The 14,653-nt window shown below is 38.5% G+C and overlaps 1 pseudogene; it reads left to right on the top strand.

Annotated features, from left to right (window-relative positions):
- The first annotated feature begins 5,979 nt into the window (after window positions 1-5,979).
- LOC149229033 (subtilisin-like protease SBT1.7 pseudogene) lies at window positions 5,980-13,659 on the top strand (annotated as a pseudogene).
- The last annotated feature ends 994 nt before the right edge of the window (window positions 13,660-14,653 follow it).

The raw sequence follows: 14,653 nt of genomic DNA, 5'->3' as shown, positions 1-14,653 counted from the left end.
AGATGAAATATTTCACCAGTTACTCCTTTACAAACCCATCATTATGAAGCTTACAACCTAGAACATTATAGGATTAGGGAGTAAAAGAAAACAAAGAAATCTCAGTAACAGAATAAAAGAAGAAATACCAGATATGGTGTTTATACAGGAAACAAAATGCTCAGTAGATAAAATTAGAGATAAGCATAGCAAATGGCTAAATAAGTATGAGTATCTAGAAGTCAAAGCATATAAATCAGTTGGAAGAATTTTCACTCTATGGAATCCTCAAAAATTTGGGATCCTGGATGCTGAGGCATCCAGAAACCACCTTTCATTGGTTATCCAACCTGTGGGGGACAAGGATTGCTAAATGATCACTAATGTATATGGTCCTCAACTACTGGAAGATAAACTCATGCTCCTCACCTCTCTGGACTAATTGAGAGAAAGAAACCCTGCAATGCCCTGTATTCTAGGGGGGACTTCAATATGATCAAATCTCTCACAAAGAAAAAAGGAGGAACCAGAACACTTGGTAGAGACTCAATAGCCTTCCAAAACTTCCTTAACAATATGAGACTGGTGGATATGGATACAATAAATGGCATTTTCACATGGAACAACAAAATAGGGGGAACTTCCCAAGTAGCCTCAAGATTAGACAGATTCATAATCTCAGAGGATCTCCTTCTCACCGGTGATATCATGACAGCTTTCATACTCCCTTTTGGAGGCTCGGACCACTGGCCATCCAACTGGAATATTCCTTTATAGGAACATACCCTTTAGGTTTGAAAATGTCTGGCTCACTCACCTTGATTTCATCACTAACATTAGAAATTGGTGGACTGAAGAAATACCCATCCAAGGTACAAAAATGTTCCTCCTGCATCATAGACTCAAACACATCAAGAGAAAGCTTAAAGAATGGAACAAAAAAGAGTTTGGAAACATCTTTAAAGCCAAAGGAGAAGTGGAAAAGAAATTACAGGAAATTAACCAAATTCTCATCACAGAAGGCTTCATAGAGGAAAGGAAAATGCAAGCAGACTCACTTCAACAAGAATGGGATAACAGATGCCAGCAGGAGGAAATCTTCTGGAGACAGAAATCCAGAGTGCAATGGATTAAGGAAGGGGAGAGAAACACTAGGTTCTTCCACAATTCTACCATGGCAGATAGGGCTCATAATAGGATCACAAAACTTACAGATCCACAAGGGATAGAAAAAGATACTCATATGGAAATGGAAGCTGTACTGGTTCAACATTTTCAAAGTATTGCAGAGGAGACCATGGCTGACAGATCTCAATTCACTAAAATATTTACTCAGCATATTCCAAAACTGGTAAACAGGGAAGACAATTATAATCTCAATAGGTGAGTGATAGAGGGAGAGGTCAATGAAGTAATAAACGAGATGCATAATGGGAAAGCTCTAGGCCTAGATGGTTTCAATGTTGACTTCTTCAAAACATTCTGGGAAATATTCAAACATGACATTCTTAATGTTGTGGAGGACTCAAGAAAATCTAAAACTGTTCTGAGAGCGCTTAATGAATCCTTCATTGCCTTAATCCATAAACAATAAAAAGCCATTACTCCAGAAAGATTCAGACCGATAGCTTTATGCAACGTGGTGTACAAAATCATCTCCAAAGTAATTGCCAACAGACTCAAACCCCTTCTTCCAACACTTGTGTCGGAGGAACGGACTAGATACATGGAAGGCAGGAAAATTCTCAATAATACCATTCAAGCTCATGAAGTGGTGCATTCCCTCAAGACCAATAAGCAAGCAGACATGATAATACAACTAGACATAGTGAAAGCTTATGATAAACTAAGCTGGTCTTACATCAGGGAAGTTCCAAAAGCATATAGCTTTGACTACAACTGGATAAGATGGGTCATGGCTCTTGTTACCACTACCAGTTGTTCTATTAATCTTAATGGCTCCCCTTCCAGAACCTTTAGGCCATCGAGAGGTCTCAGGAAAGGTGACCCTCTCTCCCCATTCCTCTTCATTCTCATGATGGAAGGATTGGGTAGAGAAATCACTTCAGCTAAGGAGGAAGGAAGAATCTAGGGACTTAGACTCACTCAGAATGGGGGTACTCTGACCCATCAACAATCTGTGGACGACACTATGCTGCAGGGCACACCCACAGTCAAGGAAGCCAAAGCTTTCAAACAAATCCTGCATTAGTTTGCATTGGCTGCTGGTACTAAGGTAAGCCTCACAAAATCTAAAGTTTTCTTTTTCAATATTGATATTTCAATTCAAAGAAATCTCTCCAGAATCCCAGGATTTCAAAGAGAGCTTCTGCCTTCAAAATATCTAGGAATACCCCTCACAGACAAACCACTGAGAAAAGACATCTGGGAGTCTGTAATGAACAAATTGAAGGATAAAGTCAACAAGTGGACAAGCAGATCCTTGAATTTAGTAGGGGGGCTAGTCCTCACTAAGGAAGTACTTCAAACCATCCCAGCCTACATGTTATCAGCCCTTCCGGCACCAACAGGAGTCTTACAACAAATTACGAATATTCAAAGGGATTTTCTTTGGGGCAAAGGGGAAGAGAAAAAGAAATGGGCTCTGGTAGCTTGGGAAAGGATTTGAAAACCTAAATCCCATGGTGGTTTGGGTCTCCAGGACATGGATACTCTAAACAAAGTTTTGGGGACAAAACTTTGGTGGAGATGGCTAAAGGAAATAAGAAGCCCCTGGGCTAAACTCTGGAAACAAAAATATTCTATGGATTGGCAAGACGTGAACCACATAAGAATGACAGGACACGTCATAGGTTCTCATATTTGGAACAAGGCCTGGGAGAACAGAGCTTTGGTTCAGAAACACAGTTTCTGGGAGATCAGAAATGGAAATATTGCCTGGTTTTGGGAGGACAACTGGCAGCAGGAAAATAACCTGGGTAGAGAGGAACTAGATATCATCCAAAATGATACCATCAACAAAGGACTGAAAAAAGTAAGTGACTATTGGGATCAGTCAAGGGACAATGGTAAATGGAGAATTTGGAAGCTACCAGATTATAGTGATGAGACCGCGTTGAAGACCCAAGCTAAAGCTCTGGAAGCCATTCTAGAAAAGAGACAAATTTTGACCTCAACCAAGAATGATCTACTAAGATGGGGTAGCAACAACGAGGGTATCTTCAACCTCAAAGAAGCCAAAACAATAGCCATAGGACTTAACTTCCCAAGCACTAACAAGAATTGGAAAGACCTATGGAACAACCCACACTAGATGAAGATAAAACTGTTCGAATGGCTGGTTCAACACGAAAAGATTCTAACTTGGGAGAATCTCAGAAAGAGAGGTTTTGTTGGTCCATCAAGATGCCAATTATCTAGCATGTAGGGAGAAACTATGAATCATCTTCTCAACCTCTGCTCCTTCACCTCAATCTTATGGAATTGGGTAGCAAATATATTCAAGCAAACAAACAGGAATGAAAATGACATCAACGGTACTTTGAAGAACTGGAGGAAGGACTTCTCAGACAATGAGACAATAAACACAACTGGGCTCTGATTCCAGGATTCTTGATCTGGAATGTCTGGAAAGAACGTAACAACAAGATCTTTAAAGACAAAACCTGCTCAACTCAAAGCATCATAGCACAAGTCTTAAAACAGCTCAAAGAAACTATAAATGCCCTCTCGAAGCATTCTCCTAAAAATCCCACGGGCCACCGAGATGCTAAAATTCTGGAACTATTGAGACTATAGTCACACGTCCCTAAGGGCTTAGGTAAGGCAACAAATCACACTTCAGAAGGAAAGGATTTTTGGCAACCCCCTCCACATGGCTTTTTAAAATTCAATATAGACGGTGCCTCAAAAGGTAACCCTGGGGATGCTCGTTATGGAGGAGTCATCAGAGATGAAGAGGGCAGCATTAAAGTCATATTTCACAGTCACCTGAGGAAGGCCACCAACAATATGGCTGAACTCATGGCCATAGAGCAATGCTTGGAAATTCTGATAAAGTACAATTTACATAACACTATCATCGAGGCTGACTCAGAATTAATCATTAATTCAGTCAAGTGGCTAGGCTCGGGTACTACACTAGACAAAGTATTGAGGCACTGGAGACTTTTGCAGGTCTATCACCAAATTCAATCGAACCTAAGAATTCTAAGAACTCTCAGTTTTTTTCATGTGCATAGATATGTCAATAGAGTAGTGGACTGGCTAACCAATGAAGGGGTGAGATGCACAAGAGACAATAGGTGCTGCTTGTGGGAGTCGGTACCCGCAGGTCAACTATGGCAGGGTTGTTACACTCTGGCCCACGCAGATAAGGAGCAGTATCAACACAGGAAAGGTATCTAATAGTTAACCTTTCATCAATGGACGACAGGGGTTTGATAGAAAATCAACCTGAGATTTGGTATACTCGAGTCTCGCGGAAAAACACCATAGATAGCCAACTCATTGGTGCTACTCGGAGCTTGGTTAGTGAGCGGGCAGCTAGAATTTTGTGTCAATCCGTCCTAATAGGTAGCTCAGATGATTGGATGGTAGCAGGAGCAGAGTTTCCGCGGTTTCAAGTTATCGGGTGGCAAAGCAGTTTCCGGGTTATCGGGCGCCCTCAAAACCCGAAGTGGTTTACCAGAAATGTATGTGATGCCACTCAGTGGTCAACACGTGGCAGTCGGAGGAGAGAGAATACCGACCACATCAGGCGGGTATTCCTCCTGCTTCTTCTCTGCCCGATATTTCCCTCAGTGGTTAGATATTGGAGCTGCAGATCAATGGCGTAGGTTCGAGGAACAGGTTTGTGGGTCTGGGTGATCATCGAGCGGGTATTCCCCCTGCTTCTTCTTCGCCCGATATCTCCCTCAGCCATGGGATCTTGGAGTTGCAGATCAATGGCTTAGGTTTGATGAGCAGGTTAGTGGGTCCGAGAGAACCCTAGCAGACCTGAAATCTTTTTGATAAGGTCTCTATTCCCCTCTTGGGGTCCGTTTATCGATCTGCCAAGTTCTCGTTCTTTTTTTCTCTCGGGCGGTGGAGGTCATGAATTTGGTTTTTTCCTAGGCCCTAGGCCAGTTTTCTCGAGATGTTGTCTTTCTTCCCTAAGCTGAAAGATTTGCTTTCTTTTTCAACCCACTTCCTCCTCGAGCGCGATGTATTTTATGTAACATATTTTTAGTGATAAGATAATAGAAGGACCGACTCTTGCTTTAGCAAATATATATATATATATATATATATATATATATATATATATATATATATATATATATATATATATATATATATATTTATTTATTTATTTATTTATTTATTTATTTATTTTTGAACACTCTCTTTAGTGAAATGTTCCTAAAAATCGTAAAACGTTAGAAGAATGTAAGAAAAGTTTACCTTTAACAAAAAAAAGAAAAACTAAAGTATTATTTCTGGTGGAAACAAAACAAAATTGAAGTTTCAATGTGTATCCTGTGAAAATTTAAAGTGTCCTCCTAATTAAACGATGTATAAGACAAAAGTGTCCTCCAAATTAAATAAGCTTAGAGTTGATGATGTGACTTCCCTAGACCCTGAAAATTAAGGAGGTTGATGATGGGACTTGCCTAGAGCCTGAGAAGCTTTCTTGTGTAATCTTTCTTCACAGTGGTGGAAATTTTACTCCCTCACAAACACCAAGATGAAGTCTTGGAATATTGTATGGCTGCCAACTAATACAGACCTAAGATGAATTCTATGCAAATTATTCTTATTCTTCCCAGTTATTTCCACACCCACTATATGAAAATTATTCTTCCCTCGTATTTCCATACCCTGCCTTTACAAATGATTCCTCACTTGACCTCACTTTTACAATTTACACTTTTCTGTTCTCTATAAATATGGGTGAAATTAAAGTGAATTCTTCATGGGTGTTCAACCAGCACAGAGGTTAAGCTAATCCCATCCTCCTTTATGAAGCCCCCCTTGCCTGGTTTTTCTGGTATCATGTACGATATGGAGAATACCAAGGCTTCTTATGCACTCATTTTAGTCATCATTACTTTATTGTTACAAATGAGGAGTTCAGACGCGTTGGCTGTGTTTGGTCATGATCACATAAAGCTAAATTCCTATATTGTTTTCATGGATAAATCCATGAAACCCGATCATTTCAGTCTCCATCAACACTGGTACACTTCAATGATACACCAGGTTTCTGGATCCAGGTCGGATCCCACTGCTATGCTTTATATTTATGATATAGTAATCCATGGCTTTGCTGCCAAGTTTACCAGCATGGAGGCTCACGCCATGGAGAATATTGATGGATGCTTGTCTGTAATTCCTGACTCCATTAATCAAGTCCATACTACTTGAACCCTAGAATTTATAGGGTTGAGCTCTACTCATGGTCTATGGCCACTGTCACATTACGGTGATGATGTTATCGTGGGCGTGCTGGATACAGGAATATGGCCCGAAAGCAAGAGCTTCAGCGATCAAGGCCTTACGCCAGTGCCTTCCAGATGGAAGGGAGAGTGTGAAGTGGGTGACGAGTTCAATGCTTCCCACTGTAACAACAAAATCTTTACTGCCCGCTACTTTCACAAAGGATATGGAGCTCAGTACAACGATCTCAATGAAGATAATGATATCAAATCTATTAAGAGATGCCGACGACCATGGTACACATACTTCGTCTATTATCGCCGGGTCGGAGGTGCCTAGGTCGAGTCTCCTTGGCTTCACCCCAAGAACGGTTAGAGGAATGGCCACCAAAGCGAGATTGGCAATCTACAAGGTTTGTTGGGTAGATGGTTGTCTCGAATCTGACTTGCTTGCAGGGATGGAGAAGTCTATTTCCGATAGTGTGAACATGATATCTTTTTCGATTGGCAGCCGTAGTAATCATGCCATCCCTTATTACGAAGATTCTATAGTGATTGGAGCTCTTGGAGCCATTGAGAAGGGTATTTTTGTGTCCTATTCCGCTCGTAATAGAGGGCCAACTCCTTCTATGATTTCCAATATGGCACCATGGTTAACCACCGTAGGTGCTAGCACCATCGACAAAGAGTTCTCGGCTTCCATCATTCCAGGGAACAGAAAAAGCTACACAGGTTCCTCCCTTTCCAAAGGCAAGACGCCGACAAACGAGAAATTGACTTTGGTGTATGGGAAAACAACGCCAGTGATTGATGAGACTGCAAATCTTTACCTGGAGGGAATCCTTGATTTCACTATGGTTCATAGAAAAATTGTGGTCTATGATCTTGGAGAAGAGGGAAGGGAGGAGAAGGCACTGGTCGTGCGATGAGCTGGTGGTGTGGGGATGATTCTTGCCAATAGCCTCAATAATGGAGAGGATTTGTTGATTGACTTTCATATGTTACCAGAAACGAGGGTCAGTTTCAAATCCGTAGAAGACATTAAAGCGTATATCAACAACACCAAAAATCTGACAGCATCAATTGAAGCTGACAGTCTCACAGTGGTGGGTAAAGCACGAGCTCCAGTGGTAGCTGGCTTCTCGTCCAGAGGGCCGAATCTGGTCGCTCCGGAAGTCCTTAAACCGGACCTGGTTGCTCCGGGCGTCAACATATTGGCAGCGTGGACTGGCGACGCCGCTCCAACCGACTTGCCTTCTGATAAGAGAAGAGTAGATTACAACATCATATATGGGACTTCGATGTCATGCCCTCATGTCACCGGCATAGCGGCTCTCATATGCGTTGTGCATATGGCGTGGACACCCGCTGTAATAAAATCGGCCCTCATGACATCAACTGTGTTACTTGATGACACTAGACGCCATATCATCGATTCAGGCACCGGATGACCAACAAACGCCTTAGCAATAGGCGCAGGTCATGTGAATCCCACTACTTCCTTGGATCCCGGCCTCGTTTACAATATAGGATTTGACGAGTACGTTGGGTTTCTGTGTAGCCTAAATTACACCACTAAGAAAATTCATCTCCTAGCAAGGAAAGCGAGCTCCTGCCCCAAATAGGGAAAATTTTATGGAAAATTATCTTGAAGTTCAAAAACATTGGTGAATTTCACTAGTCTCTAATATGCAAACTGTAAAATGTTAATTGATGTATTTGTAAAATTATTCAAATTTATAATGATCTTATATAACTCTCTCTATAATGTTGGCGACTTTTAAGGTAAAATAATTTTGTATTGTAAAATTTTGGCGAATCATTTTTATAAAAAAAGGAAATTAATGAATCTTTTTTTTGGAAAAATCATGGAAAATTATCCCACCTGCGAATATTAGCCCCTAAAATTTTCCATGGCCCCAACCTACCAGCACATCCAGACGACCTCAACTACCCATCATTCTCTGTGGTCTTTAAATTGCTTAATTTAGTTTGAGTTGCGAGAAGAACTGTGACGAATGTCGGGGGTGTTGAAGATAATGGATAATATCCTAGAATAGGTAGAATTAGTTCACATAACCTCAAGATAGGAATTAGTTTCTATTTCTTAGGATGCTATTCTAACTTCCCTAAAACCATGTTTTCTATTTAATGTGTAATGTGCATGAACAATGTAGAGCATTCTGCAGAGCCAGACTCTCCTGGTTCAGACTCTCTTACGTAGAGCTGACGAGTGGGCTTTATTTTAATACAAACATTGCCATTTTTATCATGGAATCAGAGCGTTAGGGCTGAGGAACCTATACGCTGTCTGGTGCATGTGACTAAACCAGAATCATCGCAAATTTTGAGTGGATAAGTACGATGATAGCACTATTACACTTCTTGCAATTTTTATTTTTCGACCATCGCAGGTTTTCAATGTACATCTGCGACAGTCTTAGAAAATTGGTGTATATCTGCGACAGTCTTAGATATTGGGCGTACAATTGCAACGACGTCTCAAAAAATTGATGTATAGCTGCAACGGTCTTGGATATTGGGCATATCTACGACGATCGTGTAAATCAAAGAAGTAGCATGGGGAAGCCAATAACAAGGTTGTAGCTGACAATAGAAGGTTTTAGCTAACAATAGAAGGCTATCTAGAGGCTGAGAAGAAAGCCACGGTGATCAATGGGTTTGCTGCGAGATCAAACGACATTGATGAACAATGATCTGTCTCTGTCATAGATTTGGGGTAAATTTAATATCTTTTACCTGTCGATTTTTTTTTTCAAATCGCCAAGATGAATAAAAATATGTTTGAAGCATGCTTGAATGAGCATAACAAGCTCGATGGTTCCAATTATGAAAATTGGAAATTCAAGATGGAGACTCTGCTAGAAGTGCAGAGTGCTTGGTCAATCGCGAATGGGGATGAGCCGAGGCCCACAGCTAGATCAACATCGATCCCAGATTGGGAGAAGCAAGAAGGTAGAGTAAGGACACTATTGAAGATGTCAGTGAAAAACTGCATCATACCTCACAATAGAGAATGTAAGTCAGCTAACGAGATCTGCAGAATTTTGAAGGAGTTGTATGAGATCAGGAATTCAAATCATCTTATGTTCCTTAAGAGTAAGAACCTATCCCTGAAGATGGAGGAGAATGAAACAGTTGCTTCATTCGTAGCAAGGCTCAAGGATCTGAAGAACAAATTGTCAGACATTGGTCATATAGTTGACGATACAGATCTTGTAACTATTACAATGAATCATGTCACTGATGATTACCAAATGTTCATCATTGGAATCAATGCCAGAGAGAAAATCTCGAAATTTGAATAGTTGATAGGAACTCTGATGCAGGAAAAAGAAAGAAGATCATCTCTGAAGCCCCATAGTGCCAATCTTGCATTAATGGCAAAGAAAAACTTCTTCAAAGGGAAAGGAAGTCCACAATAGCAAAACAAAGCAAACTCACACAAAAGACTGAATTAGACCCAAGGTATGCATCCCAATAAAAACTACTCTGAAACTAAATGTTTTTATTGTGCACAATTGGGTCATATTGCCAGGGAGTGTAGGAAAAAGAAATATCATGAAGAACAACAGAAGCCAAAAAGACATGCAAGTCATCTTGTGAATGGTGATCAGGTACAGAATTTCAGATTGTTCATGGAAGATCGTGATTAAAATGTTGATACAGACATTTGGTATGTAGATTTAGGAGCGTCAACACACATGACAGGGAATAAGCATTGGCTCGAGGATTTTAAATAAATCAACGAAGGTGCATATATTTACCTAGGTGCTGACAACAATCATCAAATCAAAGGGTGTGGGAAAGTTTCTGTCATTCTACATAATGGTAATATCAAAAAAAATTATAATGTGATGTATGTGCTTGGCATAATAAAGAACATGATTTTTGTATGTATGATTATAGATCAAGATTTGAAAGTTGAATTTTTAAAATCTAATTGTTACATTAAAGATCTACTAGATGGCATGAAGATAGTTGCTACAGGAATCCGAACAGGAGGACTATACAAGTTGGATGTGGGACCTGCACTGGTTTGAGCATTGATAGCAGCGAGCCTGACTACAAAAGAGATTTAGCATCAGAGATTTGGCCACATCAACTACAATGATTTGTTGTTATTACAAAAGAAGGAAATGGTAAGAGATCTTCCTATGCTAAAGCAAGTACATAATGACTATGATGCCTGTACTTTAGGAAAAATTCATAGAGAAGAATTCCTTGTAAGAGTAAAAAAGAAATAGAGGGATATACTAGAATTAGTGCACACATACCTTTGTGGACCCATGTAGACAAAATCATTAGAAGGTGCACTGTATTTTCTACTATTTATTGATCACTGTATGAATTTTTCTTGGGTGGTTTTCTTAAGTAATAAGAGTCATACATTTGAATGCTTTAAGTAGTTTAAAAATATGATTGAAAGACAAATAGGGAAATAGATAAAAATTCTCTGCTTTGATCAAGGGGAAGAATACAGGAAGGATGAGCTTATCAGATATTGTGAATATCATGGAATTTTGCAGCAGTTTACAATACCCCATACTCCACAGCAGAATGGAGTAAAAGAAAGAAAGAACAGAACATTGGTCGAATGTGCTAGAAGTATGCTGAAAGGTAAGAATCTTTCTAATGGTTTTTGGGCTGAAGCAGTGAATACTGCAGTTTATTTGAAAAATAGGAGTCCTATAAAAAGTCTTGAGTCTAAAACTCCTTTTGAAGCATTATATGGATATAAGCCTACAGTAAAACACTTAAGAATATATGGATCTAAAGCATTTTCCCACATACCAAAGGAAGATAGATGAAAATTAGATTCAAAAGCCATCAGATGTACTTTTATAAGGTATTGTTCGTCATATAAAGCATACAAATTATTTAATCCATCTACTTACAAGATCTTTGTTAGTAGAGATGTTAAATTCCATGACCAGGATCATGAAAAACCTGATGAGCACTATGAAGAATGGGACATTCGGTACTTTGTGGAAGAATAAGCAGAAAACAATCAGGGTCAGCAGCAGACAAAGGTAGAGGATGAACAACAACAACAGCAACAGCAGCAGCAACAACAGTAGAAAGAAATAAATGATGATCAAATAAGGTTTGAAACCACCACCCCACCACTCAGGAGATCAGGTAGGAAAGCTCAAATACCAGCAAGATATAGGAAAAATGATTTTATAACTAGTATGATGAATGTGGTTGAACCATCTAGTTATAAGGAAGCAAATGAATATAGTGAATGGAAAATATCCATGGAATAGGAATATGATTCAATAATCAGAAATAACACTTGGGAATTGGTTGAACTTCCTAGAGGAAAACAGACCATAGGTTGTAAATGGTTATATAAACTGAAGATTAATGCAGATGGAACTATAGAAAAACTAAAAGCAAGGTTGGTAGCAAAGGGGTGCTCACAAAAATAAGGGATATACTATGAAGAAATCTTTGCCCCTGTAGCTAAATTGAACTCTATCAGAATGTTAATCGCTTTAGCTACTAAGAAACATTGGATGATGCGCCAACTAGATGTAAAGTCTGCATTTTTTAATGGAGAACTAAAAGAAGAAGTTTATCTAGAGCAACTAGAAGGGTTTGTCCAGAAAGGAAAAGAACATTTAGTCTATAGATTGAAGAAAGCACTTTATGGACTAAAACAAGCTCCCAGGTCGTGGTATGAGAAGATTGATTCATTTTTTTTGCAAGATGACTATAATAGAAGTAAGAATGACCCTAATATTTACACCATGAAAGATGAACAAGGGTGTGTAGTTTTGATTTCATTATATGTAGATGATTTGATAATAACAGGTGATGCTACATTGTTGCTCGATGAAATCGAGCAACAGATGTCACAGGTGTTTGAAATGAAGCACCTCGGTGAACTCAGATATTGTTTAGTCTTGAGATCTGTAAAGACTTAGGTCAAACATTTCTGTCCCAAGAAAAGCATGTTAAAAGCTTGTTAGAAAAGTTTAGGATGGATCAGTGTAAGCCTACACTGGTACCATTGCAACAAAACATCAAATTGCGGTGTGAGGATGGCTCAAAAGCGGTAGATGCAACACTTTACAGATAGCTAGTTGGGAGTCTAATCTACCTAACCACCACTAGACCTGATTTGGCTTATGCAGTCAGTGTGCTAAGCCAATTTATGTCTACCACTGGAATGCAGTGAAGAGTGTTTTGAGGTATCTATAAGGTACTATAGATTATGGTATTATTTACACTGACTCTTCTGATGTTAGATTGGCAGGATTTGCAAATTCAGATTGGGCTGGAAATGTAGATGATCGCAAATCTATAACAAGTTATGCATTCAGCCTTGGATCTAGGGTTATCACATGGAGCAGCAAGAAGTAGAACACAGTCTCCTTGTCCTCTGCGGACGTAGAGTCTCAAGCCATATGTGCAGCAACGTGTGAGGCAGTTTGGTTGTGGAGACTTCTCCAAGATGTTGGGGAAGAACAGACAGACGTAACAATAATCAAATGCGACAATCAGAGTTCAATCAAAATTGATAACAATCCGGTGTTTCACAAAAACACTAAACATATTGATACACAATTCCATTTTGTTAGGGAGAAAGTGCAATCTAAAGAAATCCACTTGGAATATTGTAATGCATGTGATAATGTTGTAGACATTTTCACTAAGCCTCTTGGAAAAATTAAGTTTCAAATGTTTAGGGAGATGTTAGGCATATATGTGAACCCATTCTCCATTAAGGGATAGTGTTGAAGATAATGGAGAATATCCTAGAATAGGTAGAATTGGTTCACATAACCTCAGGATAGGAAATAGTTTCTATTTCTTAGGATGCTGTTCTAACTTCCCTAAAACCATGTTTTCTATTTAATGTATAATGTGCATGAACAATGTAGTCTGTTCTGCAGAGCTAGACTCTCCTGGTTCAGACTCTCTTTCGTAGAGTTGACCAGTTGGTTTTATTTTAATACAAACATTGCCATTTTTATTAGGGGGAGCCCCCTCTATGTATAAGATCGCAGTTGAGAGCCCTTCAACAGTAAATATAATCGTGGGGCCCAGCACACTGACATTCCAGGATAAAAACAAAAAGGCGAATTTTACAGTCACATTCGAAAGCAAAATTGCTTTCGGTTTCAAATCTAGCGAACACCAAAGCTTCGAGCAAATTTCATGGCAATGCATCAAGGGTGGAGCGCAGGTCGTCTGAAGTCTGGTAGCCATTACCTGGAAATTTGACAGTGAAACAACCATCTCAAAAGCACATAATATTAGTCCATAATTGTATAAGATGCCTTTAAAAAACATAATTCTCATCTTTTTAAATAAAATTGATATGGACAAATCCTTGATGATACTGCACACTTTGTTATATCAAGTTTGGGTCAAAATCTTTACTTTCAAAATTGTATGTAGTCGGGTTAGCATCTTCCTATTTTCTTGTTAGATCTAGTTTGGGTCAAAATCTTTAATGTATATAATGGGATCAACGTCTTATAACAAGCCCATCTTGACCCTGCATTGACCACTCTCTGGTCTCGATTATTTTCAAATACCCCAACTCGAAGAAATTGGAGAGTCTGCATTTCTTTTCTTTCTTTATTAAAATCTACCATAGCTAAAACCTTTTTATATTCCCGATGCTAAAGAAATTGGACAATCTGGTCTCTTTTCTTTCTTTATAAAGTCTAATGTGACTATTCTGTCTCAATTCATTTTATATTCCCGAATATTGTAGTCTTTTCTTGCTTTAATAAAGTCTCCTGTAATAGTTTGTCTGACCAGCATACTTTAAAAGTGTTACTAGATATCATCCATATATATATAAAGAGATTAAAGTAGAATATAAATTATTTTTATTTTTATACTATAATTTATTTTCAATTAATTAAGAATGAGTACACCCACTTAATTGTTACATGTGAATTTATATATTTATATATAGATATATATGTATAAAAGAAATACTAATGTGAAATAAAATATTATTATAAATAACATTAAATATTTACTATATTTAGTTATAGTTGGGTATTTTGAGTACAAGTAATTATTTTTAATTATAATTAATTTTATTATGTCATTGTCAAGTGATATTTAGTATTCATGTTTTGGTATTAATTTAGCATCTATATATATATATATATATATATATATTTTCTAATGTTAAACATTAAATTTTAGTGTTTTAAGACATTAAGATCATTGTGCCATCACCATCAAGGCTATAGAGCCCAATGCATGATGTCAATGTCATGGTCTAAACTGTCTAACAA

Source organism: Pinus tabuliformis, chromosome J (assembly GCF_031772625.1).
Source record: "Pinus tabuliformis cultivar Carrire ecotype Pingquan chromosome J, CPIR1, whole genome shotgun sequence".
Taxonomy (NCBI): domain Eukaryota; kingdom Viridiplantae; phylum Streptophyta; class Pinopsida; order Pinales; family Pinaceae; genus Pinus; species Pinus tabuliformis.
Note: the sequence above shows the minus strand (reverse complement) of the source record. Positions and strands in the feature narration are given on the sequence as shown.